This window comes from Macaca mulatta, chromosome 1 (assembly GCF_049350105.2).
Source record: "Macaca mulatta isolate MMU2019108-1 chromosome 1, T2T-MMU8v2.0, whole genome shotgun sequence".
Taxonomy (NCBI): Eukaryota; Metazoa; Chordata; class Mammalia; order Primates; family Cercopithecidae; genus Macaca; species Macaca mulatta.
The window spans coordinates 199,219,238-199,244,959 of record NC_133406.1 but is presented as its reverse complement, the minus strand read 5'-3'; the positions used below and the strand labels follow the sequence as shown (position 1 = coordinate 199,244,959).

Below are 25,722 nucleotides of genomic sequence, written 5' to 3'. Positions count from 1 at the left end.
CTTGGCAGAGCCAGCCCAGCTACAGCTTCACCCACAAAGAACAGCCACCGCAGGCCACCTGAGTCCTAGAGAGGGAATGATGATAATAACAGCAGCAGCTCGGGCAGCCGCCATTCACCAAATGCTCACTCTGCCAGGCATTTTACCCAAATCAAAGCACAACCACCTCACCATGGAGAGCCCATGAGACCCCGAGGCTTAGAGACAGTGAGAGACTTGTCCAAGATCCCATAGCCAGAAGGGGCCAGAACCAGGCTCTGAAAGTGCCTTCCCCAAAGGCTGTCCAGTCTGCCAGGAAGCCGCCCTGACATTCATGGGAGGAGAAGGAACAGGGACCACCATTGCTTCCCTGGTTTCAGAGTTTGGAATGAGGAGTCCTGAGCTCTCTCCCTCACCTGCACCTCAGTCTGCAAGCTCTGCAGGCTGCAGGGTCCCAGCCACCTGCCACATCGCTTGGGGTTCTATCTGGAAGTGCCACCAGCTTTCAGGAGCTGCCCCCGAAGCACGAATCAGAATGCTCTTATTTCCACTTAGAAGGAAACCCACGAGTCCCACATGCGCAACAGGATCACGATGAAGCCGTCTTGTTGTTCTAATGCTATACATGTGCAAGTCACAGATGTGGTAGGGAGGGTGGCAGGGGATGCACCAGGAGAGGGGACCCTGGCATACTTCCAGGAGGAGCCTTCTGACTCGTGAAGCCTGAGAGGCCACTGGCAAGGCACGTGGAGGAGGCGTGGCCTCTCAGCCTGTGGAGCGCACCTTCCAATGCCAGCCAGAGCTGCCTGTGCCCTACTCACTCCGCACCACCTGCCTCAACCAGGTCCAGCACAGAGGGGCAGGAGGTGGCTGGGAGGAGGTGAGCCAGGGACAGCGGTGGAGGCTCCACCCTGCTCCAATGGGGCCGTCAGCTTACAGCTGAAAGGACGTCGGAAGGAAGGGCTTGGAAGAGGGGACTTAAGGGAGAGAGCCTGCTAGCAGCAACGGAACAACCACCACCACACCCCTGACCTCACACTCGCCCTCACACATGCTCACACCCCACACTCACCCTCACACTCACCCTCACATTCACACATGCTGACACCCCCACACTCACACGCTCACCCCCCACACACATGCTCACACCCCACACCCCCTCACAACCCCCACACTCACACCCCACACTCACATACTCCACACCCCATCCTCACACTTACACTGACACCCCTACCCTCACACACCCCACTCTCCTCTCCACACCCCTACCCCCCACACACCGCACCCTCACACATGCTCACGTCCCCACCTTCATACACATACATACACTCACTTCACTCACCCCACACCCCCCACACCCTCACACTCACACCCTCACACTCACACCCCTACACACTCCCACAACCAGACACTTGCGCCTCTGCTTGAATACTCATATACCCCATATTCACACATACACACACCACCACCCTCACCCATCCACACATTCACAACCCCAGACTCACTTCCACATCCCCACACACTCACACACCCACACAAATAACCCCACAATCACACTCCCCACATTCACAGTCACCCCCACAGTCACACATCCTCACACTCCCACTGACACCCATGCATACTCCCACAATCACACGTGCACACCCACATCCCCAAACTCCCACACACACATGGACATGCACCACACTCCACCCTCACACAGTCACACACGCTCACACCCATGAACACACACCACACACTTAAACTCACTTGCACACTCAGACCTCCATGCTTATGCTCACTCTCCTGGCACACTCACCCTCACCTCTCACATGGACTGCTGTTCACTAGTACAGGTGGGCTCTGTTTTTTTTTTTTTATCACCTCAGATTTGGCCAACTGATGCCATCAAGGAGTCTAAAACTGCCCCTTCTCCACCGTGGCTGCCCTGACCAGCCAGTTTTTGCCGCGTCCCCAGTGGGGGCCACCTTTCTGCGGGATCCAGGACACGCGCCACCTTGCGTTCGAGAGGAGGAACTGAAGGCCGTGGCGGCGGTGCGCAGAAATGACTCGTTTCTCTTAGGAAGGGCACTCTGTGGCCAAGCACGAGGCACCTGCCTCCAAGTGACAGCGGCTCATCCTCACGTAGCAGATCTCCAGGACCAAAACCAGTTGCTCACACCTGGTCCTTAATTCCCATGTCCCTCCATGCCCCTGGGACCTGGTGGCTGGGGAAGATGGCTGAGATAGAGGCCCCTTTCCCAGCTAGGAGAAGACAGAGTGAGGGCGGCTTGGTCTCCCCTTTGCACTGGAGGCCCCGCCACCTCCTGGACACTAGCCTCGACCTGGCCCTGCTCGTCGGGTCCATGGCACTTGCTCCCCTCCTGCCAACACCCACAATGGTGTCCTTCAGCCTAGCCTTCACCCTGCTGATCCCCACACAGCACAGCCACTCTGTGTCTACCGTGCCTGTGTCCAGCCAACCTAGAAGCAGGTGCCAGGGTCCGTCTGCCCCAGCTGCTCTCAGACCCCTTCATTTCCTCCTCCACATCAAGCTCAAATGGTACATGGTCTTTCCAAATGGAGAGAGAGAGTGGTAGGAAGGGAAGGAGGGAGAGAGAGGACTCTGAGCCTTCAAGGGTGGTGCCTTGACTTGGGGTGGGGTATACACAACCACGTGCAGCACCTTGTCACATCAGGGAGGGAGTGCAGCCTGCTGCGGAGCACGAGGGAGGAGCCTGGGTTGGGTGAGGCCAGGGATGACAGGAGAGATGGAGGACAGGGGAGATGGAGGACAGGGGAGATGGAGGACAGGGGAGATGGAGGACAGGGGAGATGGAGGATGGGGAGATGGAGGACAGGGGAGATGGAGGACAGGGGAGATGGAGGACAGGGGAGATGGAGGACAGGGGAGATGGAGGACAGGAGAGATGGAGGATGGGGAGATGGAGGACAGGGGAGATGGAGGACAGGGGAGATGGAGGACAGGGGAGATGGAGGACAGGGGAGATGGAGGACGGGGAGATGGAGGACAGGGGAGATGGAGGACAGGGGAGATGGAGGACGGGGAGATGGAGGACAGGGGAGATGGAGGACAGGGGAGATGGAGGATGGGGAGATGGAGGACAGGGGAGATGGAGGACAGGGGAGATGGAGGACAGGGGAGATGGAGGACAGGGAGATGGAGGACAGGGGAGATGGAGGACGGGGAGATGGAGGACAGGGGAGATGGAGGACAGGGGAGATGGAGGACGGGGAGATGGAGGACAGGGGAGATGGAGGACAGGGGAGATGGAGGACAGGGGAGATGGAGGACAGGGGAGATGGAGGATGGGGAGATGGAGGACAGGGGAGATGGAGGACAGGGGAGATGGAGGACAGGGGAGATGGAGGACGGGGAGATGGAGGACAGGGAGATGGAGGACAGGGGAGATGGAGGACAGGGAGATGGAGGACAGGAGAGATGGAGGATGGGGAGATGGAGGATGGGGAGATGGAGGACAGGGGAGATGGAGGACAGGGGAGATGGAGGACAGGGGAGATGGAGGACAGGGGAGATGGAGGACAGGGGAGATGGAGGACAGGGGAGATGGAGGATGGGGAGATGGAGGACAGGGGAGATGGAGGACAGGGGAGATGGAGGACAGGGGAGATGGAGGATGGGGAGATGGAGGACAGGGGAGATGGAGGACAGGGGAGATGGAGGACAGGAGAGATGGAGGATGGGGAGATGGAGGACGGGGAGATGGAGGACAGGGGAGATGGAGGACGGGGGAGATGGAGGACAGGGGAGATGGAGGACGGGGGAGATGGAGGACAGGGGAGATGGAGGACAGGGGAGATGGAGGACAGGAAAGATGGAGGACAGGGGAGATGGAGGACAGGGGAGATGGAGGACGGGGGAGATGGAGGACGGGGGAGATGGAGGACAGGGGAGATGGAGGACAGGAGAGAAGGGAGGACTTCGGTAGGCACCCCTGGAGCAATGTCAGAGTGCTGAGAGCCTGCAGTATTTGGTTGCGGAGAGGAGATGAGCCTGGAGGAAAGGCAGGCTGGATCACCACTGGCCTTGAACACCACGCTAAGTTTGGGCTTGATAAAAGCCTTAAAAAGAAATATAAAGTCTCCAAGAGAGGATATTCCCTGGCCATGGGAATGACCTGGAATAAGAGAGAATGAATCCAGGCCTAGGCTCGTGTTCTAGAACAGGGATTTGAGATGCCTTCCGGGCATGGGCTCCACAGGCTTCGGTGGCCATTTCGATGGGGCAGGGGTCAGAATGAAGGAGAAACCAAAATCCAGAAGTTTCAACTTGGCTCTAGTGGCACCACCCCCAAGCTTGGGGGGAAGTGATGAAGGATCCTAGTCCTTAAGCATTGAGTATGAGATGCCCATGAGGAAGACATGAAGAAACATCCTTGTGTCACAGTTAGAAATCAGTGGGACTCAGAAGGGATGTGTAGATTTGTGAGGAGGATGACCCCACAAGACAGAAGGGCGTGGTGCCGAGGGCAGAGGCCTGGGTGGCACCCAAATGCAAGGGTGGGCAGAACAAATGGCACCCCAAACCCTGCCCTCAAAAAGAGAAAGGTCAGAGACGCAGGAAACTGGGAGAGAACTGTGACTTAGCCAAGAGGAGAGGGTTTAGAGGAGGAGGGGCCTGTAGCTGGACATCCCAGAGAGCTTGAGGAGGACGGCTGCTGAAGACCCAAGACTTGAACGAGGGCAGTCCTGGTTCAACAACCTGGAACCTGTGGCTCCTCTGCTCCTTGAAGGCCAGGACCGAGGTTTGCCCAGCTTTGAGGTTCCCAAAGGGTCCAGCCCAGGGACAGGCCTATGGCAGCTGTCCATCAGTGTGGACCTCCCCAAGCCTGAGGCGGACCAGCTCTGCTGCCCCTCTTTCCTGCACAGCCCGGATCTGGAGAGGGCTGTCCACACCTCCTCCCCACTCTATGCTTTTGAGCCACCGTGGCCCAGCTCTGATGACCCACTGTTCTTGCCGAGGTCACAGCTTGCTCCATTGAAAGTTTGATTGCCTTATCCTGTCTGCCCTCTCGCCGACCTTCCGGAGGCACCTGCTTGGCTCCAGTGACCCCATTCCCTACTGCTTGTGTCTCCTTTGCAAGCTCCTTTTTTGCCCACCCTTTCCCAAGCCGACATGGCCCCTGCCAGCCTCTGACCTGGACCCTTCTCACCACATACCTTCCCCAGGTGACCCCCCACCTGGGTGCTGATGGCCCCCAGCCACTTCTCTCTCGAGTTCTGATGCCTTTGCTGTACATCTAACTGCCCCTTAGTATCACCTCTGGTAGTTTTCAGGCACCTCATACCTTGTATGCCCAGAACCGGCCTTCCAAGTCCCTCCACCTGTAGTGTCTGCTCCTGGATTCCCGTCTCTCTCAGTAAGCGGCACCTGCACCCATGTGGCTGGCCAGGCCCACGGCTGGGCTTCATCCTTGATGGCTCCATTTCCTTCATGCTCCATAATCAACCCACCACCACAACCATCAGTGCTACATGCAATGCATGCTCCAAGGGTGCCACCTCTCTGTCCCCACCAGCCCTGGCCACCACCCTCTCTCCTATACCACTGCCTCCTTTCTTCACAAAACAGCCAGTAGGAGCTGTCCCCAAATCCATCCAGGCTTGCCACTCCTCCCAGCCTAGAGGTCCCACTTCATGCTTCTCCCACTACCGTCAGAGCAAAGCCCCGCTCCTTTCCTTGGCAGGGAAGGCCCAGGGCACCATCTGCTCTTGCCACCTCCCCAGCTCATCTCCCACCAGTTCCCACTGATCCCCCCATTTCCTGCTGCACTCCTCCTCCAGCCATGCCAAAGGTCACCTGGGGCCTCGTGTCCCTGCCCCAGCACCATCCCCTCTCCTGTATGACCAGCTCCTCCACTCTACCAGAACTTTGCACCAAGGTCCTGTCCTTTGGAGGCCTGTCCCACACCCCTTCTCTGGGCCTGGGGATCTTACCCGCTCCTGCTTCAGGGGAATTGTCAGGCTGTGTGTACTGCAATGGCCTTTTCACAAGCATAGCCCCCATCATCCCTGCATGGGTGAGGACCACATCTACCTCATTTGTCAGGGCATCCCCAGCAGGTGCCCAATAAATATTCATTAGCTGCACATCAGAGAGACCAGCGAGGCCTTCTTTCCTGAGGCCTGCAACCCTCAGATTCTAGCCTTGACTTTCCCACTCCAGGAGTTCCTGAGCACAAGTTTAATTCAATTCTGGGCTCCTGAAGGAGGCGGGACACAGGCAGTGCCTCAGAACCTTGATGGGCAGATAATGCTGCCCACTTTCTGAGAGGAGTGACTCTGCTCAGAGGGTGAGAGGTGGGCAGGACGCTTGGGTCTCGGTTCTGCTCTTGTTGGAACTCGCCGGGTGACCTTGGGCAAGTCACTTTCTTTTCCTTGGAAATAGTCCTCATACCTGAGACACGGCAGAGTACTGTCACATGCCTGGCGTCGCTTGATCCTCCCATCAACCCTTTTACCATTGTCTCCATTGTATAGAAAAGGGAACCAAGGCCCGGTGGGTTCATTGACATGGCCAAGACCACCCAGCCAGCAATTTTACCATGCAGCACCCTGTTCCCGCACATCAACACTTTCAGATGATGCTGACCAAGGTTTTGTTAGCATCTTCCCTCTCCCAGGGACCTGTTACACTGCAGACAAATAAGAATGGCATCACTCCCTGCCCAGCCCTTCCAGCCAGCGCTGGGGTTGAGCCCCTGGGTGTTGACAGCTGTAGAGAAATGCTGGGGAACAGCCAGGGGGGGAATCAGAACACCATGATGGGGGTCCCTGGGGGTAAAGTCCTGCTTCCCCGGTCTGCTGTCCTCTTCCCTCCTCCACCCAAGGCAGCTCCTTGGAGGCCTGTGCCACAGGCTGCCCCGGGGAGAAAGTGACTGACTTCCCTGCCTGTTCTGAGGCTGAAAGACGGTCCACTGCTGATGGGCCCGGCAGGGCTGACTCATGGAGTAATTTCTCACAGTCCCCCTGCCCACCTGGTTTCTGTTGCCCTCACAAGCTGGGGGTGTCAGTCAGTGTGAAAAACAATGTTTAGGTTTGTTCTTAAAGAAAAAGAGCTGTTTCTGTGGATTTTGAATAGCTGCCTCCAGGGACCTTGAAATCGAACAGCCTGACTGCCTGGGGCTCAGGGCTGTGACTTCCAGGCCACGCAACAAAGTGAGGCTGGAGATCCTGACCCATCATTGTGTCACCAGGGGTTCCAGACCCCTGTCTGGAAGCAGCTTTCTGCCCCATGCCTGGGGTCAGGTCAGGACAGAGGCTATGGGGAGGGGTATGGTGAGACCAGGGTCTTCATGGATGGATCTTTTCATTCTTATGCGGTGGCTCTAAGCCTCATGGACTCAAAAGAAAAGAAAAAGATCCTTAAACAACCCCTTGATCAGGAGGGTCTTATAATCTTCACTGAATAGAGAAGGAAATGGAAACAGAGAGGTTGAGTGTCTTGCCCAAAGTCACAAGGCAGCTCAAAAGTGGTGAAGCAAGGACTGGACCCCAGATCTGACTTGTGGGCCCTGAAGTGCAGCACAGTATGATCTGGTGCGATGTCCTCTCCTGCCCTCGGCAGCTTCTCCTGCAATCCCCGCGGCTGGTGCTACTGAGCCGCCTGACTGTGAACCATCAGCACATGGTATCTTGGGTTGTAGCAGACCCGCAGCTTCTGCTAAGCACGCAGCAATTCGGCACGGAGCCCGCAAAGGACGTGACACGTTCCTCTGCTCAAGGTGCCAAAGAGGGGCTGTGGTGGAAATTGCATGGCATTTCAGGCAAGGCGATGGAGGAGGTTGTTGTTCCTGGACTCTGAATATGGCAAAGATGGAAAGAAGCTGCTCTGCCATGCAGTGGGCTCCCTGTCACTAGCACTGTTCATGCAGAGGCCAGATGAACAGGCTATGAGGTCTTCTAGTAGTAGGTAGTAGGTAGAATAGCATTATTTTACTACTCCTAGCTAGTAGGAAGGAATTCATGATGTCTACGTGCTCAGGACATGTCCAGCACACAGACAGAGGGGCTTTGGATGGATTAGCTTGTGTATGAGTGTCATAACATTGTAAAGTGGATATACTTAGTTCACTTGGATATATTTAGTTTAGCATATTTGTTCCAGTAAATATAAATGAATATATTTACTCCTAAGACCAAGTGGAGGCTCAGGGCACTAGAGGGGGATGGGCTGGCAACATGATCAAGCGAAGCAGAGGAGGCGTAGGAGGGGGAGCGGTGGGGACTGCGGTGACCTGGGAGGCAGGGCACATCCCTCTCTGAAGGGGCAGTGGCTACTCCCGTCCCGCCAAATGCCACATGAAATTGTTACATCTTCCAGTGTTTTCAAGGAAACCACAAATCCAGATTTTTTAAAAAAAACTAAAAATATTAGCAAACTCTTACACTGGGCGCCAAGCACGATTTTAAATGCTTTACATGCGTTACCTCATTAAATCACGTGACAGCCCTATGTGATGGGGCTGTCATGATTCCCATTTATACAGGAGAAAACAGTCACAGAGAGGTTAAGTAACCTGCCCAAGGTCACACAGCCAGTTAGTTAATGGAGTCAGAATTTGAACTCAGGTCGCCTGGCTACAAAGTTCATGTGCTTAACTGCTGTGCAATTCTGTTTTTTAAAAAACATTGTGTAAGTCAAATAAAATACAAGAGGCAGATCTAGCCTGGAGCTAAACTTCTGGCTCAAAGTAATTTCCCCAAGGTCACATAGCTAGTAAATAGGGGCATGTCTGACCTTCAAGCCCATGACTTTTCTCTCCACCAAGCTGTATTATTTTCTGAAATGAAGGGATGAACTCAATGGCCTCCAAGTTACCTTCTTAATCTGAGATTCTATGTATTAAGCTATTCTGCATTTATATTATGACTTTTCCACCTATTATTCATATTTAATTAGAGAACTCTTGCATCTCTTCCAAGTCTGGATATTTTAAAGGTTTGCTGAATTTCTGATTTTATAATGATCTTGTTGCCAAATATGCTTTCCTCCCAGGAGGCACACTTCTTGGGTGTACTCAGTCATGCAAAGCAAGAGGAAGATGTGACGAGCAATGCACACACTGTCGCTCTGAGACCTACTTTGGCGGGCAACCTGTGTCTGTGAAGCGAGGCTAGGGGCCAGTTCCCGGAGGCCTGGTGCCCTGGGAGGTCCAGCCATGGTGAGCTGGCTGGCTTGTCCGCAGTGACACGCTGCTTTTTGAGTGAAACTCACAGAGGAATGGATGCCTGTGGGAAGAGAGGCAAGTGCCAGGTGGTACAGCCTGCTGAGCTGTGTCTCTCTTAAAAATATTCAGTTGCCAAGAGGTAGTAGACACATCCCCTGGTGGAAAGTGAACTGGGGAGGCCATGTGGGTCATGGGGGAATTTCACACTGGGCTCTGGGTATACTCCAGATTCTCCTGTTGTCGGGGTTCTGCAGAAACTACATCACGTCATAATGCTCAGGCTGGGGGCCATTAGGTGCACCCTCCAGGGACATGCCACTGTGCCAGGAATTCCATGGCACGCAGGCACAGAGCCCACCAGCACAGTCTCTGTTCTAAACAGCGACGTGAGCTGCAAGCATGTGAATTTACTCAACAGTACTTCCTAAGGCCTGGTCTGAGCCTGGCACTGGGCCAGAGCCAGAAATATAAAGCTAAATAAAACCCTGACCTTGGTCTCAAGTGTGACTAACAGGCACTTAAAAGATCGTAAAGCAAAGAGATGGAAACAGCAATACAGACCATGAGCAAAGTGCTACGGATGATGAGAGGAGGAACCAGCGGGGGTGGGTGTCAGGTGGCTTCTGCAGAAGAAATGCCTTTGTCTGGGACTTTTTGGGTGCACAGGGTCAGACCTGAGACTCCTGTTTTATGAGTCTCCGCCTGGGTGCAGTGTGGAGGATGGTGTGGGTGGGGAGGTCTGGAGGCCAGGAGAGGCTATTGTGACTGTAGAGAGCCCAGCTGGGCAGAGGCAAGGGCAAGAGGAAAGTGGACCTAGATTCGAGAGAGTTCAGCAGTGGCCTGACAGAAATAAGAGGGGAGAGTGGGTAAAGGATGCTTTCTTCTACACCTTCCAGAAGGACTCTCGCTGATGAGGCAAGCTCTTGTCATTTTGCAGGCTTGCTACCTACAGTGGCATTTTCACCATTTCCTTGGTTTTACTATTGTGATTTTTTTTATACTAGGAAAGCATCAGCTCCCAGTGGCAGCAGCTGGGAAGATGGCAGCAGCTCAGGGATCTAATGCCCAGCACAGCTCTAAGAATAGGAAACGCTTTTATTCTACAGAATTGGATACGATAGGTGGAGATCCTGTGGAGTGACTTCTGGGTGACCAAGAGCAGAGGCCTAAGAGCCAGCAAGCAGGCACCAAGCCTGGGCTGAAGCCAGCTTGGGTCCGTCAAACGCAGCCGATACCCCATTTCCGACCAGACAGTGGGGTTAGGGAGGCGGGCAGGAACCCAGAAGCTGGGTTGAAATGAAATGAAACTGTCAGAGGAGTGGGTGCCTTCACTGGGAACGTTAGGTGGAGTTGCTCCAGCCATGAGCAGCCCTGGCCTGCAGGGTTCTAGAACAGTGACTTTCAATCTGTGCTCCGGATTCATGGAGCATGGGGGTGGGGAGGCCGAGCAGTGGGGCCCTGGGTCCTCCTCCCCCACCCACAGCAGCTCTGGATCGCATTGTTTTTCAGAGGGAGTGTGTTTGTAAACTGAACTTTGTAAAAAGGAGTTCTGTGAATTTAAAAACAATTTGAAAATTACTGTTACAGAACATTCATGCTTGGAAGGTCCTTAAAACCTCTGATGCAGAGAAGGCTGCTGCATCCTCAGATTTGGCCATTTTCAGGTAGATCCTGTCCGCACCCTCCCACAAGTGCATATTCCTCCGGCACCAGGGGACTCACAGTTTCCCAGGCAGCTCCTGCGACTCCTGGGCAGCTCTCTCACTATCAAGCTGAAGTTGTCACCCTGTGCTCACACCCATGCTCTGAGCTGTGGGCAGTCCAGCTCCTCCTTCATACAAGTCTCCAAAAGCTATGATGCTGCCCGAGACTTCTCTCCTCCAGTCTCAGCATTTCCATGTCCTCAAACAATTCCACATGTGAGAAATTCTCCCCAGACTGTCCATCTTCTCCCAGAATGGCCCAGAGCACAGAAGCCCTCAGGTGGGACTGGACCTAGCCCAGGCTGATGCAGGACCACAGTCTCTTCTTTCCACTATTCCAGCCTCACTCCCTATGTCCCAGACCCAGAATGGGGAAGTGACCAGACCCTGAAGAGGCGGGAGCCTGTCTGGTGCTCCACACCACGCAAATGGCCAGAGCTGGGAAGGCCGAGGCCTCCCCAAACCACCTGACCTCACAGTGACCAGGCCCTCACTATGTGCCACACACTTTTCATAGGATATCTCCTTTCTTCTTGGTTAACATTTATGAATACTTCTTTTTCTTCTTCTTCTTATTTTTGCTAAGAAGCACTACAAAAAGTCAACCAGGGTCATAGGTGAAGTCTTTTATCACAGAAAAATAAACAGCTTTAGTAAGAAAAAGCTGTGAACAGTTTTAAATCCTGCAATGAGCTCAAGGCATCAGTACCATGAAGGCTGTGAAACAGCTTTTAATCTATCTGAATGGGGCAAGGTAGCCAGAGCTCATGAAGGCAGCTGGTTGGCATCTCTTGCAGCTGTCCTTACAGATTAAACCTGAATAACACGGGGTTGGGGTTGGGGTTGGGGGAGGATACGTGCTCAGGTCCCAGAGTTACTCCAATCTGGAAGGGAGAAGGATAGAGAGGGCATTCTAATTGCCCCATGACAACAGCCACCTTCTTACCCCATACCCCGAGCAGATCTGTTCCCCACCAGTTAGGATTAGAGGAGAAACAGGGACCAAGGAAAACCTGTCTTTGGACACTTCAGGTCACATCTGTGACCACTGTCTCAGCCTCCTGGGAGGTTGCTCAGCCAACAGGCAGAACCAGGCACGGAGGAAGATCTGGGCTCCCTTTAAGAAAGAATTTTCTGACCCCAGGGCTACAGATTTGGCACAAAGCAAGCCTGAATGGTAGTGAGCTCCCCAACAGGTCTAGTATTCAAGCCCAGATTAAATGACAATGTAAGTCTGGGGCAAAATAGTTTCTAATGGTAGGAGCTAGGCTGGACTCCAGGTCCAGTGGGTTTAGCTGGAATCTAAATGGACATTGCAACCACACTGGTGCTCCAGACATAAACAGCCAGTAGGTGAGTGGGTGGGAAAACAGGAAGGAAGGGAGGGTGCGGTCACCGCTCAGAGGACTGAGGTGGCCTGTCTGATTAGGACGCTGCGGAGTGCAGTGGTTAGGCATGGGGGTGTTGATGCATCAGACTGCAGAGTTCAAATCCCGTCGCCTCCGACCAGCTGTGTGACCCTGAGCAAGCACCCGCCCATGGAGCGTGTGCTGATGCTGCTCAGAGGAGCCCAGCTGTGGCTGTGGCTGTGGGATGATTTTACTACTACACCTCCCAGCTGTTATTCTCAGACTGAGCCACCTCTTCCAATGAAAGCCCTATTTCTCTAACCCACTCTATGGAAATGTGACGTTCCCAACTCAAAGCGGGTTTTCCTTGCAGCAAGCTATTTAGGGATTCCTGTTGTGAGTCCTTTTGTGGAAGGAAGAATCCCTTTGTGAGTCCCACAGCTGCCTTCTAGTGACTGGTGAGTCTGTGTGATGTGGCCGTGACAGGCCGTCCACATCGCCTCCCTCCTGCATCCCCACAGCAGATCTGCAGGCCTCTCAGCAGATGACCCTGCCTGGAATGCTCTCCTTCACTCTCTCTAATGAAGTTCCAGTTCTCCCCTGAGCTCAGCTCCAACTCCTGCTTCTCAGAGGCTTCCCCTGACCCTGAGATGGGTCATGGTCTCCCAGGTCCACCTTTTCTATGGGCAGCAGAAAACAGAGCTGGGCTTACCAGATAGAGCTCCTGAGGTGGAAACCAGGCTCTGTCCCTTATTAGCTGTGTGACCTTGGGCAGGTTACTTAACCTCTCTGTGTCTCAGTTTCTTCATCTGTAAAATGGGGATAGTGTCCTATTTCTTGACCTGTGGGTAACTGGGCACAATTCCATAGGTAGGTTCACTCTGTAATAACTCATGGTTCTATACTTATGACTTGGATTATTTTTTGTATGTATGATCTGTTTCAATTTAAAAATTACTACAAAATAATAGCATATGCTCCAAGAGGTGTTGCACATTTTACTTAGTTAATATAGGTTATGTGCTTGGAAGAGTGCCTAGCACCGAGTGGGGCTCAATCAGTATTTGCTGTATCTGGCACTTCGCCTTGAAAGCACTCATCACAGTCAGAGTCATTCTTCAACAGTGGAAGGAAAACCAAGTGCCCCAGATTTCAATAGGTTCAGAAGCCTGGAGATGTCTTCCTCACTCACCTCAAAAGTGAAGCCAATGGTTTCGTACTAGGAGGCTGGCTCAACTCTCTAGCCCTGGCAATATTGGGACCAGCTGATGGAGTAAGAAGCCACGATGGAGTCTCTATCATCTCCTCCTTCTCTCCAGCCGTGGCCAGGTTTGCGGAGGAATCCATAACATGCTGATGGGGATACCGAAGCCCTTGGAAGCTCTCCAAGATCACAGCCAAGGACCCCCCTGCTGGAGGACAATGGAGATGACCATGCTCATTCCAGGATGGGGTCCCAGGCGGAAGAAGCTCCCCACAGAGAAGATTCCTTTGTGCCCATCTCTCCTGATGAGAGTCTTGTCCCCAGGAAGGCCAATATTCCGATGAAGTAGAAGACGAGCAGCATGAGGAAGAGGAAGATGATGAAGGTGGATGTAGAGGAAAGAGAGGATGCAGACAGAAAGATCATCACAGAGCCACAGTATCCTGCAGACGCAGAGGCAGTGCAAGGGGTTGATGGCAGGGAACAAATTACAGGGATGAAGACAGAGCCGCCAACATGGAATGTGAAGCATTTCAGCTTCCAAACTTTGACACTGAATACAGTGCTGAAGAGCAGGCTTCAGTTCCTCCTATGACACATGATCTGTATGACATGGAGCTTGAACCACTCTTCCACTTTTAAAATGGCAATCAGTGGGATGCAAGATCATGGTCCAGATTAACAATATGCAGGGGCAATAAAAGCTTCAGGAAAGTTAACCTAACTGTTAGGTTTCTATCGGAATAACGGAGGTGCAAAATGGGTGACCCGTTTAGAAGAAATTCCAAGATGAAGAATAAAGAGGTTTGCTTATCTGCACTTGACAAACATGAAGCAGGAGTCCCCTGGTGAGACGGCAGGCTGCACCATGCACACTCTAGATCTGTAAGTAGCCCCTCACCTACCCGCTGCCTTAAATGTCTGACCGCTCAAAGTGGGGGCCAAATTAGTGTCCTCACCAGCAGAAAGTGGGGTCGAGGAGTCAAGGCACAGCCACAAGCTGGCGTGATTCAGCTCCTGCTCCTGCCTGCTGATCCCGTCTCATCTTCCCTTCAGTTCAAAGTGCTTAATGCTTTGGGCAGTTCTTAGCATGACAGATGGATAGATGGTTTTCACGGAGGTAGGCAGGGTGAAAAATGTGGCTCTGAAAAGCTTCCAGAGCTCGTATGTAAAGATCAGACTGAGAGTTGTCACTGCTGACTGGGCTATCCCTCAGAAAAGTCATTTCTATGAAAACTTCTCAGAGATTAAAGGAGGTGGTAACCAGTTAGCAGAGAACACTTTCTCTCTTCCCAGTCACATGTGGGTAACTGGCTATGTGACCTAGGCCCAGGCCCTTGCCCTCTCTGGTCTCTAGTCACCTCATTGACTCTACAAGGCCTCATAGCTCCAGGGGGTGAGCATAGACCCCTCAACACCCAGGGGCTCCTTATTTAGGTCCTTCCTGGCATCTCCATTCTGAGACTGGGGCTAGACCCTCTTGAGAGCTGCACAGTGAACCTGACCATGACCCAGACGCTGGAAACAAGCAAGCAAGGTCAGAAGAGGGCAATGAGGTGGAGGCTGCTATAGCCATGGCTCTTTTGGTCTCCTCCAGTGTAAGCGCAGGGGAAGTGGAGACGCTTCTTCGCCGTGTTGAAAGTTTTTTGTTGACTGGGATCAGCACCTCCTATGACGGTCCAATCTCCTGCCCAGTCTTTGTCATGCTCTGTTCTCCTCAGGCCTTCATCTCTTGGAGCTGGTGGCCTTGCTGCTGTTCACTCCAGTCACAAGGGCTCCTCCTAGTGCTGCAAGTCACAAAGGATTTTACAGGTCCTGACACAGCCACCACAGGGTCATCTTTATCTTCTGTTGGAGTAGGAAGCAACACCTTTATTGATCAGAGTGCCACGTCACCTTTATGATCGAGATGTAGAGCAACGTCCCTCCAGCCCCATGGTATGCCTGTACCTGGTGGCTAACTGGACCCTACACACTGCTCAGCCATTTTCTGCATGGGCTAGACAGCAGCAACCGCAGGAACACAGATGAACATCTGTGATCCTTTAGCACTACAATGCCTTCTCCTCACTCCAGGACCTCCTCATCCTTACTAGAAACCAGTGAAGGGGGTTATGTCAGTCCTCTTTTTCAAGTGATGAAATGGAGGTTCAGAGAGGTAAAGTCACTTGCCTGAGGTCACACAGCCAGTGGGCAGGAAAAGAAGGGCACCAATCCCCCCTCTTTGAATGGATTAAACACCCTCTGGCTCTCATGGTTGAAGAAGACGTTGCTAGTGGGAGAACTGTTTTCTAGAACATGGAATAACTGGACAGGGAAGGGGATGTCTCTCCACTGCAAATCTCATCCCTCACTGTAGGCCCCAGGGAAGCACCACCACCACCACCTCTACCACCATCACTACCATCACCGTCACCATTACCACCACCACTCCCATCGCTACAACCATCACCATCACCACCACTACCACCACCACCACCACCACCACCACCACCACCACCACCACCACCTCTACCACCATCACTACCATCACCGTCACCATTACCACCACCACTCCCATCGGTACAACCATCACCATCACCACCACTACCACCACCACCACCACCACCACCACCACCACCACCTCTACCACCATCACTACCATCACCGTCACCATTACCACCACCACTCCCATCGCTACAACCATCACCATCACCACCACTACCACCACCACCACCACCACCACCACCACCTCTATCACCACTGCTACCATCACCACCACCACCATTACCACCTCTACCACCACCACTACCACCACCATCACTACCATCACCACCACTACCACCACTACAACCATCACTACCACCACCACCACCACCAATACCAAAACTACCACCACTACCAACACCATCACTACCACCACCACCACCACCTCTACCACCATGGCTACCATCACCACCACCAGCACCACTACCATCACCACCACCACCACCACCTCTACCACCATTGCTACCACCACTACAACCACCACCCTCACCATCACCACCACCATTGCTACCATCACCACCACCCCCACCACCACCAATACCACCACTACCACCACTATCACCACCACCACCATCACCACCATCACTACCACCACCACCACCATCACCACCACCACCACCATCGCTACCACCCCCACCACCACCAATACCACCACTACCACGACTACCACCACCACCACCATCACTACCACCACCACCACCATCACCACCTCTACCACCATTGCTACCATCACCACCACCACCACTACCATCACCAGCACCACCACCTCTACCACATCACTACCATCACCACCACCACCACCACCACCTCTACCACCATTGCTACCATCACGACCACCACCACAATCACCACCACCACCATCACCACCACCACCACCACCACCATCACCACCACCACCACCATCACCACCACCCCCACCACCACCATCACCACCACCATTACCACCACTATCACCACCACCATCACCACTACCACCACCTCTACCACCACCACTACCATCACCACCATAACTACCACCACCACCACCACCACCACCACCACCACTACCATCCACAGCATTCACTGGACATTCCAGTCCTGGCCCTAGTCACAAAGAGGAACAGGAAAAGGTTCTCACCAGAGGCTTGCCATGCAGAAAGCTGACAGTTGGAAAAAGCGGAAAGTAGGGCTCCCAGTTAATGGCAGTGAGGTGTGAAGGAAAGGACACAGGCTTTGAAGCCAAACAGGGCTGAGTGTGAATCCCAGCTCTGCTCCTGAGTGACCATGGCCCCTCTGAGTTTAGTGCTTAGTTCTGTGCCTGGATCATGTAAGTCCCTCAGTCAACAGTGACTGCAGATGGGGTGGAGGGTGGGCAGCAGGGCAGGTGACTACAGCTGGAACAGGCTCAGTCCCTGGGGACCACGTGCTGCACCTCAACCAGTGGTCAATAGAGGTGAAGCTGTTTGAGGTCCCTCCTGAGTATGCAAAGTGATGACTGTAGTGGAGAAGGTGGGTGGGGCTAAAGTCTCCCAGGAGCTGCCCCTCTCTACCCCTCTCTGTGCTAGAATCAGCTCCCTTCATGGCCTGAGAGTGGGAAATTCAGGGCACAGAAAAGCAAGGAGTGCTCTTCTCAGCAGGCTCAGAACTGACAGAGAAGGGTTCCCGAGACAGAACAGATGTAGCTGTCCAGAGGACCTGGCCTCGTTCTCAGAGCAGACATGCCAGGAAGTTTCTAAGTGCGGAGCCCCCAGGTGTGCAGGGACCAGTGCTCACCCCCTGAAGCTGTGAGGCCTTGTAGAGTCAGCAAATTGGCTGAAGACCAGAGCGGACAAAGGCCTTGCCCAAGGTCACACAGCCATTGGCAGCAGAGCCAAGACTACAACCCTAGACTCCTGCTTCTTGAAGTAGGGCTGACGTAACTGGGTGTGTCCTTGCTACAGATGATCACTCACTCCCCACATGCCTCCCTGCATCAGGCCTGGTGCCCAGTAAAGAAATGAGTCAATGCATTGTCTCCAGAAAGCTTGTGGGCAGCTCTCCAGCAGCACTGGCCCTGCCTGGATGCCGTGTCACTTACAAATACTACTTAAAGCACGTGTAGTGCCTTTCAGAGCAGCCATCAGCCAGGAGGCAGCCCTGTGGCTAGAATCAAGCCCAGATGCAGTCATTCCAAATGGCAGAAAGAGAACAGCCCCTGCTCACATTGACTGCAGATCTACGCAGTGCTCATTGGGAGTGGTGGGAGGTGCTGAAGTGTCCTCTAGCCTCCTGGCTTTTCATGACAGCCCTGTGAGGTAGAGAGAGCTGTCTCTATCCTGCAGATGTGGACACTGAGCTCAGAGAGGCACAGTGACTTGCCCTCAGCCACACAGCTAGTAGGAAGTGGCACCGTATCACACTGAATATCCTGCCCAGGCTTGTGGTCTACACATTTAAACCTCCATGTTTTAAAGCATCTGTGGATTTTATTAACCGTACCTTCCCTGTCTGTGGGTTCAAAAGACGGCCAGCAGAAGCAGCATAGTTTGTCTGAAGCAAACGGAAAATAGTAAAGTCAAGCTAAGGGAAAATAATCAGTCGGTCTTGGGGTTTGGAAGGAGAGCTGTTGACAAGCAGGCAGGGTGGGGGAGGGCCAGGGAGACTCCAGGGAATGGGGGCGCCTGGCCTGGGCTTTGAAGATGAAGAAGGGGAAGCGGCCCTGCAGGTGGAGGGGATGGCAGGAGAAAAGGCACAGAGACAGGGACGCTTGGGATCCACTGAGGGAATGGCTTGGCTGGCAGAGCGAGGAGCCCGAGGAGGTGGCCTGGGGCCTAGGCAGCCTCTGGCGCTCTGGAGGGACCTGGAGACCAGCTTAGACGCCTGCTGGGCCAGGCTTTAGGGCCAATCATGTGGCAGAGTTATAGCAATACCAGGCTTTGGGGATTTATTTAAAAAAAGCCCACAGAGCGTTGATAATTTACAATAATTTTCATGTATTCATGTATTCATTGCCACTCTCCCCTCACAAAAGTGAGATGACTCTTCCATTTGATGGAAAAGCAGCAGAGATCCTTTCCTCCACACTCCACGGACACCTTCCACCTGACCACGGGCTCCCAGGCCCCTCCTAGGCTGCCCACTGCTCCCCTTCCTCTCTGGCCACCCCCCACTCCAGCCTCCCCAGCACCCCTTTCCTGCATGGTGCCAATGCTCTGGCCAGCCTCCGACCTTTGACCATGCCAGTTCCTCCAGATGGAACAATCCTCACTCCCCTCCCATCGCCATGCCTTTGTTCACTGCCCCGATCCTCAGACCTCAGTTCAAATGCCAGGTCCTCAGAGGTGATTTCTGAGCCTTCTGTGACCCTCGCATTCAATGGCCTCATGTGCAAAGCAGTCCAGGAGGTGCCAGAACTGGGCTGCAGGACTCAGACAAGCTAACATGTGTATGTGTGTGTCGAGCATTGACATGTCCCAAGCACCATGCAGTCCTCAGAATGACACATGCTGTGGTAGCGATCACTCTCCCCACCTTGCAGATGAGAAAGGGATGTACAGGGGCATTAAGTAACTTGCCCTTGACCACACGCCTGAGCTCCTGGCAGCCACTCCTGCCTTCATCCTCTCCTGCCAGCTTCCTCCAGGCTCTCTGCAACCTCAGCTCTGTGTGTCTGTCTGGGCTCCAAGCTGCTTAGGCTGTGTTTTTTAAAACAACTCTTTTAAAAATTGTAGTAACAAATACATAACCTAAAATTTACCACTTGAATCATTTTTTTTTTTTTTTGACAGTTTTGTTCTTGTTGCCTAGGCTGGAGTACAGTTGCCCGATATCGGCTCACTGCAACCTCCACCTCCCAGGTTCAAGCAATTCTCCTGCCTCAGTCTCCCAGGTAGCTGGGATTGCAGGTGTGTGCCACTACACCGGGCCAATTTTTTGTATTTTTAATAAAGATGGGGTTTTACCATGTTGGCCAGGCTGGTCTTGAACTCCTGCCCTCAGGTGATCCACCACCCTCGGCCTCCCAAAGTGCTGGGATTACAGGTGTGTGCCACTGCACCCAGCCCTTGATCCTTTTTATTTTCCAACTCTTTATTTTATTTTATTTCTTATACTTTAATTTCTAGGGTACATGTGCACTATATGCAGGTTTGTTACATAGGTATACATGTGCCATGTTGGTTTGCTGCACCCATCAACTTGTCATTTACATTAGGTATACCTCCTAATGCTATCCCTTCCCCCTCCCCCCACCACCCAACAGGCCCCAGGGTGTGATGTTCCCCATCCTGTGTCCAAGTGTTCTCATTGTTCAATTCCCACCTATGAGTGAGAACATGCAGTGTTTTGTTCTCTGTCTTTGTGATAGTTTGCTCAGAATGATGGTTTCCAGCTACATCCATGTCCCTGCAAAGGACATGAACTCACCCTTTTTTATGGCTGCATAGTATTCCATGGTGTATATGTGCCACATTTTCTTAATCCAGTCTATCATTGATGGACATTTGGGTTGGTTCCAAGTCTTTGCTATTGTGAATAGTGCCGCCATAAACATATGTGTGCATGTGTCTTTATAGCAGCATGATTTATAATCCTTTGGGTATATTCCCAGTAATGGGATTGCTGGGTCAAATGGTATTTCTAGTTCTAGATCCTTGAGAAATCACCTCTCTCCCACAATGGTTGAACTAGTTTACACTTCCACCAACAGTGTAAAAGTGTTCCTATTTCTTCACATCCTCTTCAGCATTTGTTGTTTCCTCACTTTTTAATGATCATCATTCTAACTGGTGTGAGATGGTATCTCACTGTGGTTTTGATTTGCAGTTCTCTGATGGTGAGTGATGATGAGCATTTTTTCATGTGTCTGTTGGCTGCATAAATGTCTTCTTTTGAGAAGTGTCTGTTCATATCCTTTGCCCACTTTTTTTTTTTTTTGAGACGGAGTCTCGCTCTGTCACCCAGGCTGGAGTGCAGTGGCCGGATCTCAGCTCACTGCAAGCTCCGCCTCCCGGGTTTACGCCATTCTCCGGCCTCAGCCTCCTGAGTAGCTGGGACTACAGGCGCCCGCCACCTCGCCCGGCTAGTTTTTTGTATTTCTTAATAGAGACGGGGTTTCACCGTGTTAGCCAGGACGGTCTCGATCTCCTGACCTCGTGATCCGCCCGTCTCGGCCTCCCAAAGTGCTGGGGTTACAGGCTTGAGCCACCGCGCCCGGCCCCTTTGCCCACTTTTTGATGGGGTTGTTTTATTCTTGTAAATTTGTTTAAGTTCTTTGTAGATTCTGGATATTGCCCTTTGTCAGATGGGTAGATTGCAAAAATTTTTTCCCATTCTGTAGGTTGCCTGTTCACTCTGATGGTGGTTTCTTTTGCCTTGCAGAAGCTCTTTAGTTTAATTAGATCCCATTTGTCAATTCTGGCTTTTCTTGCCATTGTTTTTGGTGTTTCAGTCATGAAGTCCTTGCCCATGCCTATGTCCTGAATGGTATTGCCTAGATTTTCTTCTAGGGTTTTTATGGTTTTAGGTCTAACATTTAAGTCTTTAATCCATCTTGAATTAATTTTTGTATAAGGTGTAAGGAAAGGATCCAGTTTCAACTTTCTACATATGGCTAGCCAGTTTTACCAGCACCATTTATTAAAAACCATTTTGTTTTTGTCAGGTTTGTCAAAGATCAGATGGTTGTAGATGTGTGGTGTTATTTCTGAGGCCTCTGTTCTGCTCTACTGGTCTATATCTCTGTTTTGGTACCAGTACCATGATGTTTTGGTTACTGTAGCCTTGTAGTATAGTTTGAAGTCAGGCAGCATGATGCCTCAAGCTTTGTTCTTTTTGCTTAGGATTGACTTGGCAATGTGGGTTCTTTTTTGGTTCCATATGAACTTTAAAGTAGTTTTTTCCAATTCTGTGAAGAAAGTCATTGGTAGCTTGATGGGGATGGCACTGAATCTTTAAATTACCTTGGGCAGTATGGCCATTTTCACAATATTGGTTCTTCCTATCCATGAGCATGGAATGTTCTTCCATTTGTTTGTGTCCTCTTTTATTTCATTGAGCAGTGGTTTGTAGGTCTCCTTGAAGAGGTCCTTCACGTCCCTTGTAAGTTGAATTCCTAGGTATTTTATTCTCTTTGAAGCAATTGTGAATGGAAGTTCACTCATGATTTGGCTCTCTGTTTGTCTGTTATTGGTGTATAGGAATGCTTGTGATTTCTGCACATTGATTTTGTATCCTGAGACTTTGCTGAAGTTGCTTATCAGCTTAAGGAGATTTTGGGCTGAGACGATGGGGTTTTATAAATAAACAATCATGTCATCTGCAAACGGGGACAATTTGACTTCCTCTTTTTCTAATTGAATACCCTTTATTTCTTTCTCTTGCCTGATTGCCCTGGCCAGAACTTCCAACACTATGTTGAACAGGAGTGGTGAGAGAGGGCATCTCTGTCTTGTGCCAGTTTTGAAAGGGAATGCTTCCAGTTTTTGCCCATTCAGTATGATATTGGCTGTGAGTTTGTCATAAATAGCTCTTATTATTTTGAGATATGTTCCATCAATACCAAATTTATTGCGAGTTTTTAGCATGAAGGGCTGTTGAATTTTGTCAAAGGGCTTTTCCACATCTATTGAGATAATCATGTGGTTTTTGTCCATGATGGTTCTGTTTATGTGATGAATTACATTTATTGATTTGCGTATGTTGAACCAGCCTTGCATCCCAGGGATGAAGCCAACTTGATAGTGATGGATAAGCTTTTTGATGTGCTGCTGGATTCCGTTTGCCAGTATTTTATTGAGGATTTTCACATCAATGTTCATCAGGGATGTTGGTCTAAAATTCTCTTTTTTGTTGTGTCTCTGCCAGGCTCTGGTATCAGGATAATACTGATCTCACAGGAAGAGTTAGGGAGGATTCCTTCTTTTTCTATTGATTGGAATAGTTTCAGAAGGAATGGTACCAGCTCCTCCTTGTACCTCTGGTAGAATTCAGCTGTGAATCTGTCTGGTCCTGGACTTTTTTTTTGGTTGGTAGGCTTTTAATTATTGTGTCAATTTCAGATCCTGTTATTTGTATCTTCAGAGATTCAGTTTCTTCCTGGTTTAGTCTTGGGAGGGTGTATGTGTCCAGAAATTTATCCATTTCTTCTAGATTTTCTAGTTTATTTGCATAGAGGTGTTTATAGTATTCTCTGGTGGTAGTTTGTATTTCTGTGGGATCGGTGGTGATATCCCCTTTATCATTTTTTATTGTGTCTATTTGATTCTTCTCTCTTTTCTTCTTTATTAGTCTTGCTAATGGTCTATCAATTTTGTCTATCTTTTCAAAAAACCAGGTTTTGAGTGAGTGAGTTTCTTAATCCTGAGTTCTAATTTGATTGCACTGTGGTCTGACAGAGTTTGTTGTGATTTCTGTTCTTTTACATTTGCCGAGGAGTGCTTTACTTCCAAATATGTGGTCAATTTTGGAATAAGTGCAATGTGGTGCTGAGAAGAATTTACATTCTGTTGATTTGGGGTGGAGAGTTCTGTAGATGTCTATTAGGTCTGCTTGGTGCAGAGCTGAGTTCAAGTCCTGGATATCCTTGTTAACCTTCTGTCTTATTGATCTGTCTCAACAAGATCTGTCTTTTGTTGATCTCATTGTATTGACAGTGAGGTGTTAAAGTCTCCCATTATTATTGTGAGGGAGTCTAAGTCTCTTTGTAGGTCTCTTAGGACTTGCTTTATGAATCTGGGTGCTCCTGTATTGGGTGCATATATATTTAGGATAGTTAGCTCTTCTTGTTGAATTGATCCCTTTACCATTATGTAATGGCCTTCTGTGTCTCTTTTGATCTTTGCTGGGTTAAAGTCTGTTTTATCAGAGACTAGGATTGCAACCCCTGCTTTTTTTTTGTTTTCCATTTGCTTGGTAGATCTTCCTCCATCCCTTTATTTTGAGCCTATGTGTCTCTGCACATAAGATGGGTCTCCTAAATACAGCACACTGATGGGTCTTGACTCTTTATCCAGTTCGCCAGTCTGTCTCTTTTAATTGGGGTATTTAGCCCATTTACATTTCAGGTTAATATTGTTATGTGTGAATTTGATCCTGTCATTATGATAATACCTGGTTATTTTGCCCATTATTTGATGCAGTTTCTTCCTAGCATCGATGGTCTTTACTGTTTGGCATGCTTTTGCAGTGGCTGGAAATATCCGGTTGTTCCTTTCCATATTTAGCGCTTCCTTCAGGAGCTCTTGTAAGGCAGGCCTCGTGGTGACAAAATCAGCATCTGCTTGTCTGTCAAGGATTTTATTTCTCCTTCACTTAAGAAGTTTAGTTTGACTGGATATGAAATTCTGGGTTGAAAATTCTTTTCTTTAAAAATGTTGAATATTGGCCCCCACTCTCTTCTGGTTTGTAGTGTTTCTGCTGAGAGATCTGCTGTTAGTCTGATGGGCTTCCCTTTGTGGGTAACCTGACCTTTCTCTCAGGTTGCCCTTAACATTTTTTCCTTCATTTCAACCTTGGTGAATCTGACAATTATGTGTCTTGGGGTTGCTCTTCTCAAGAAGTATCTTTGTGGTGCTCTCTGTATTTCCTGAATTTGAATGTTGGCCTGCCTTGCTAGGTTGGGGAAGTTCTCCTAGATAATATCCTGAAGAGTGTCTTCCAACTTGGTTCCATTCTCCCCACCACTTTCAGTTACACCAATCAAACATTAATTTGGTCTTTTCACCTAGTCCCATATTTCTTGGAGGCTTTGTTCATTTCTTTTTTCTCTAAACTTCTCTTCTTGCTTTATTTCATTAATTTGATCTTCAGTCACTGATACCCTTTCTTCCACTTGATTGAATCAGTTATTGAAGCTTGTGCATTTGCCACTAGTTCTTGTGCCATGGTTTTCAGCTCCATCAGGTCATTTAAGATCTTCTCTACACTGTTTATTCTAGTTAGTCATTCGTCTAATCTTTTTTCAAGGTTTTTAGCTTCCTTGTGATGGGTTCGAACATCCTCCTTTAGCTTGGAGAAGTTTGTTATTACTGACCTTCTGAAGCCTACTTCTGTCAGCTCGTCAGAGTCATTCTCTGTCCAGCTTTGTTCCGTTGCTGGTGAGGAGCTGTGATCCTTTGGAGGAGAAGAGGCACTCTGGTTTTTAGAATTTTCAGCTTTTCTGCTCTGGTTTTCCCCCACCTTTGTGGTTTTATCTATCTTTGGTGTTTGATGATGGTGACCTACAGATGGGGTGTTGGTGTGGATTCCTATTTGTTGATACTGATGCTACTCCTTTCTGTTTGTTAGTTTTCCTTCTAACAGTCAGGTCCCTTAGCTGCAGGTCTGTTAGAGTTTGCTGGAGATCCACTCCAGATCCTGTTTGCCTGGGTATCACCAGCGGAGGCTACAGAACAGCAAATATTGCAGAATGGCAAATATTGCTGCCTGATCCTTCCTCTGGAAGCTCATCCCAGAGGGACACACGCCTGTATGAGGTGACAGTCGGCCCCTACTGGGAGGTGTCTCCCAGTTAGGCTACACAGGGGTCAGAAACCCACTTGAGGAGGCAGTCTGTCTGTTCTCAGAGCTCAAACACCATGCTGGGAGAACCACTGCTCTCTTCAGAGCTGTCAGACAGGGATGTTTAAGTCTGCAGAAGTTTCTGCTGCCTTTTGTTCAGCTATGCCTTGCTCTCAGAGGTAGAATCTATAAAGGCAACAGGCCTTGCTGAGCTGTGGTGGGCTCCACCCAGTTTGAGCTTCCCTGGCTGCTTTGTTTACCTACTCAAGACTCAGCAATGGCAGACACCCCTTCCCCTGACAGACTGCTGCCTC

The 25,722-nt window shown here is 50.7% G+C and overlaps 1 protein-coding gene and 1 long non-coding RNA gene across 7 annotated transcripts in view; both read right to left on the bottom strand.

Moving 5' to 3' along the window:
* The window catches only part of HIVEP3 (HIVEP zinc finger 3), a 537,183-nt gene that overhangs the window by 15,359 nt on the left and 496,102 nt on the right, over nt 1–25,722 (bottom strand). The gene's annotated exons all lie outside the window — the stretch shown is intronic.
* Nucleotides 19,678–23,977, bottom strand: LOC144334037 (uncharacterized). Its single transcript, XR_013403399.1, has 3 exons — nt 21,139–23,977; nt 20,783–20,830; nt 19,678–19,885 (listed from the first exon to the last, which is right to left on the bottom strand). It is a non-coding gene; the product is annotated as an uncharacterized LOC144334037 (long non-coding RNA).